This window comes from Rattus norvegicus, chromosome 19, assembly GCF_036323735.1.
Source record: "Rattus norvegicus strain BN/NHsdMcwi chromosome 19, GRCr8, whole genome shotgun sequence".
In the NCBI taxonomy this organism is placed as follows: Eukaryota; Metazoa; Chordata; class Mammalia; order Rodentia; family Muridae; genus Rattus; species Rattus norvegicus.
In genome coordinates, this window is record NC_086037.1 from 44,483,037 (window position 1) to 44,488,239 (window position 5,203).

Sequence of the window (5,203 nt, forward strand, 5' to 3'; positions counted from 1 at the left end):
TTTTCTGCTTTCTACTCCTCTTTGATGTGCCTGCTTTTTTTTTCTTGAGCTTTCAGGTGTACTTTTAAATAGCTAGTTTGATAACTTTCTAATTTCTTTGTGAATTTTCTTCTTAGTACTGCTTTCGTGTGTCTCATACATTTGGGTATGTTGTGCCTTCATTTACATTAAATTCTAGAAAGTCTTTAATCTCTTTATTTCTTCCCCCTCCCAGGGATAATTGAGAGTTGTTTAATTTCGGTGAGTGTGTAGGCTTTCCAGTGTTTCTGTTGTTGTTTAAGTCTGGCTTTAATCCATGATAGTCTGATAAGATACAAGAAGTTATTTCAGTTTTCTTGTATCTGTTGAGGCTTGCTTTTTGACCAACTATATGGTCAATTTTGGAGAAGGATCCATGAGGTGCTGAGAAGAAAGTATGTTCTTTTGGGTTTGGGTGGAATATCCCATAGATATCCATTAAATCCATTAGCTTCATGGTGTCTGTTAGATTCGTTATTTCTCTGTTTTGTTTTTGTCTAGATGACCTGTCAATTGGTGAGAGTGGGATGTTAATGTATGTGGTTGGATGTGCGATTTAAGCTTTAGCAGTGCTTCTTTTACAAATGTGTATGTCCTTGTATTTGAGGCATAGATGTTCAGAATTGAGATGTCATCTTGGTAGATTTTTCCTTTGATGAGTATGAAGTGTCCTTCTCTGTCTCTTTTGATAAACTTTGATTGACAATCCATTTTATTAAATATTAGAATAACTACTTCAGCTTGCTTCTTGGGTTCATTTACTTGGAAAAAGTTTTTCTAGCCCTTTACTCTGAGGTAATATCTATCTTTATTGCTGAGGTGTGTTTCTTGTATGCAGCAGAATGATGGAACCTGTTTTTACATCCAGTCTGTTAGCTATGTCTTTTTTTAATTGGGGAATTGAATCTATTGATTTTGAGAGATATTAATAACCAGTTGTTAATTCCTGTTATTTTGATGTTGATCTTGTTGGTGGTTGTATGTGTTTCTCTTGTTTTTTGTTTGTTTGTTTGTTTTGCTTTGTTTTGTTTTTCCTGTTTTGGGATTACTTGCTTCCAGTGTTTTCTTGGATGTAGTTATCCTTCCTGGATTGGCGTTTTCCTTCTAGTGTTTTCCGTAGGGCTAGATTTGTGGATAGATACTGTTCAAATTTAGATTTGTCTCAAAATATCTTGTTTTTTCTGTCTATAGTGAGATGTGAGAGTTTTGCTGGGTATAGTAGTCTAGGTTGGCACTTATGGTTTTTTAAAGGTTTCAAGATATCTGTCCAGGCTCTTCAAGCTTGTATGGTTTCTGATGAGAAGTCAGGTGTAATTCTGATAGGATTGCCTTTGTATGTTACCTGGCCCTTTTCTCTTGCTACTTTTAATAGTCTTTCTTTCTTCTGTAGATTTTGTGTTTTGATTATTATGTGACAGGGGAATTTTCTTTTCTGGTCCAGTCTAATTGGTGTTCTATCAGATTCTTGAATGTTTATGGGCATCTCTTTCTTTACACTGGAAAATTTTTCTTCAATGATTTTGTCAAGAATGTTTTCTAGGGCTTGGAGCTAGGACTCTTCACATTCTTCTATACCTATTATTCTTAGGTTAGGTCTTTTCATGGAATCCCAGATTTCCTGGATGTTTTATGTCAGGGATTTTTAGATTTAAATTTTTCTTTGACTGATGTATTAATTTCTTCTATTATATGTTCTACACCTGAGATTCTCTCTTCTATCTCTGGTATTCTGTTGGTGATGCTTGCATCTGTTAGTCCTGTTCTTTTCTCTAGGTTTTCTATCTCCAGAACTTCCTAAGGTTTATGTTTTCTTTATTGCTTCTATTTCTACTTCCAGGTCTTGCACGGTTTTATTTATTTACTTCATCTGTTTAATTTTAATTTCCTATATGTCTTTCCTATTCACTTTAAAGATAGATATCTATCTGTTTCATTGTATTTTCCTATATTTCTTTATGGCATTTATTCATTTCCTCAGTAATTTCCTCTATCATCTTTATAAGACTTGATTTAAGGTTATTTTCTTGTGTTTTGGTTATGTTAGGATTCCAGGGCTTGCTATAGTGGGGTAGCTGTTATTTGGAGGTGTCTTATTGCCCTAACTTTTGATGATTATGTCCTTTCAAGGGCCTTTAGCAATCTGGATGGTTTTGGTCTCTGGATGTTTTTGTTGTAGCAGGTATTGGGCGGGGCTGAATCTTGAAGGTCCTGGTGTGGCAGGCCTTTGATGGGTATCCTTAGGCTGTATGTTTTCAGATCTTCAGGTCTGTATGATTTAGGAGCCTTCAGTCTGATGAAGGTGGGTGGAGAGGTGAAGGAGAATGGAGGGCCCCCTAGGATAACAGGCTGCTCATGGTAGCTTGGCTTGGCCCACAGAGCTCAAAGAGCATGGAAGATAGGTGGGGGAAGGGAAGCTTACCTACCGATTCAGTATTATGATGAAGGTGAAAGAAAGGTGGTAGGAGAATGGAGGTCCTACTGGAATAGCAGGCTGCTCAGGACACCTTGGATTGGCCCAGATGGTTTGGAGAGCAGGGTAGATGGGTCAGTGAAGGGAAGCTTGGCTGTATGGTTCAGGATCTGCAGGTTTGATGGAGGTAGGTAGAGAGGTGACAGAATTTATTTTTTTAAACATTTTTTTCTTTTTAAGTGTGTATATGAGGGCTGGAGAGATGGCTCAGTGACTAAGAGCACCAGTTGTTCTTGCAGAGAACCCAGGTTCAACGAACAATGGCTAAGGTTCATCCTCAACTCTAGTTCCAGAAGATCCAGCACCCTCTTCTGGTGCACATACACACATGTACATAAAATTCTCATACACATGAAATAAAATAAATATTTAAGAGATTTTAAAAATGTTAATGTGTGTGAGTATGCACGAGTTACCTGAGTTACAGGGGGTTGTGAGCTCCCCTTTGAGCTGGGGACTGAATTCCACAACTTCTGCAAAGCAGAAAACACTCTTGACTTCTGAGCCATCTTTCCAGGCCTAATCCTATTTGTAACCTTTTGATAATTTAGGATAAGGAAGAGAGTTGGCATTATTTTATACTTTACTCATTCAGGAATCTTTTTTCCAATGAAGCTAGTGTGTAAGTTGTTGGGAGTATATCCTATCTGTTAATGGGTCATATTTGTTTTGTGATGAGAAAAATCTGAGAAAAGTCATGTAAATTGCTCCAACCAGCAGGCAGTGGGAGTTGGCCTTAAAGTCTTATATTTCCACAATACAGTGAAGTAATGTTGTCCAGGTATTTTTCTTTTGGATTCACAGTGCACTGAAGAGCTGTGTCCACATATTCTATCTCTGTGTTGACATAAATTACTTCTTCAGGGAAGTGTATGCATATCCTAATTTGAAACAAATAGGATTCATGCACTATTCATGCACTTGGAGATATAAGTATCTGCAAACTAAATTGCCAAAAGAGAAAAGATGAGGCACGAGAGACCAAAGTGAACACTGGGGCATAGTCATCTGCCTGATGGCATGGATTGTGTATGCCTTGTCAAACCCTACATGTTTCCTGATAAACTCATTTTATAGATATCTTTTAACCATTTAGAAAACTACCTAGCTACCCTAAAATGGTATCTTTTAAATTATACTCCTGAGAAGTCTACCACTTCAGAAGGTCAAATAGTTTGCCCCTCAGAACACACATTATCTGCTAGGTGCCAGCACACTAAAAAAATATTCATCACAAGTAAAAAGCATGGCTCTAGGATGGAGCTGCCTGTTTTTGGATCTCAAAGGCGCTTGTTAGCTGTTTAGTTTCAGTAAATTAACCAACATTTTCTAAAATGTGGGAACGATAAAGACAAAAAAGTAAACAAAACCAAAAAACAATGCCTACTTCATAGTATTTTGTGAAGTTAATAAAGTAATCCACATAAAGCATTTAGTGAGTGAATTATAAGCTGCTTTTCTGGTTAGTTCTGTGCTAACTTGACCAAAGCTAGAGTCATTTGGGAAGAATGATTCTCAATTGAGAAAACACCCCTACCAGAATGGCCCGTGGGAAAGCCTGTGGCGTTTCCGTGATTGATGTGGGAGGGTCTAGCACTGTGGTCAGTGCTTCCTCTGGGTTGGTGGTCCCAGACTCTACAAGAAAGCAGGCTGAGCAATTATAAGCAGCAAACCAGTAAACAATATTCCTCCATGGCCTCTGCATCAGGTCCTGCCTCCAGGTTCCCACTCAGTTTGAGTTCCTGCCTTTGTTTCCTTCAATGAACAAACCCTTTCCTACCCAACTCTCTTTCAGTCATGGTATTTTACCACAGCAAAAACAAAAAAAAAACAAAAAACAAAAAACAAAAAAAAAACAAAACAAAAAAAAAAAAAACCTTAACTAAGACGGCTACTCTTTTGGAAGCTTTGTGAAGACATGCAAACGTTATCTATGTACCAGAATTCAACTATAATCTACCTTATTCCTTCCCAGCCTCTGGGATTTCCTCTCCTCTAGGATCTTCCAGATTCTTAGCCCAGGTACCACTGGCTACTGATCTCATACTCACAAATCCTCTCATGGTGTCATTCCACACACCCTAGGAATTTCTAGAACTTTGCTTCAGGCATTCCTACTTTTGGTTCTGGTCTTGTTTTTCAACTGAGTTATTGGGGTATAATTTTAATTCCATAAAATTTACCCATTTTAAGACTTCAATAATTTCCTTAGTAAATTTGTTAGGTTACAAAACTATGATCTCTGCCTAACTTTAGAACATTTTTTATGACTTTGTTGTGGCCCATTGTACTCATTTGTATTTAGTTGATGTTCTGAAATGACAGGAAAATACCAATTCATTTTTTGTCTCTGTCTTCCTGGATAGTTACAAAATTACAACCAAATGATAATATATAGCCTTTGGTTTCTAGTTTCTCTTAGGCAGTCTGTTTTCAAATTTAATCCTTGCTGTAGTATATACTTTACCCTCTTTTCTGCATAATAGTCTAGTGTTTGAACATCACACATTTTGTTTATTAATTTATCAGTTAAAGGGTCTTTGGCTATTTTAACTTTTGTCTATTATGAATATAACAAAATAATGCTTATACATCCATTGATCGTTGTATAAATTTATATGTTCAATTATATAGTTGAATTTCTGTGTCTTGGTAGTTCTTTAACCTATTAGGCATCACTGACTTATCTTACGAACTAGTTGTACAATTTCATAG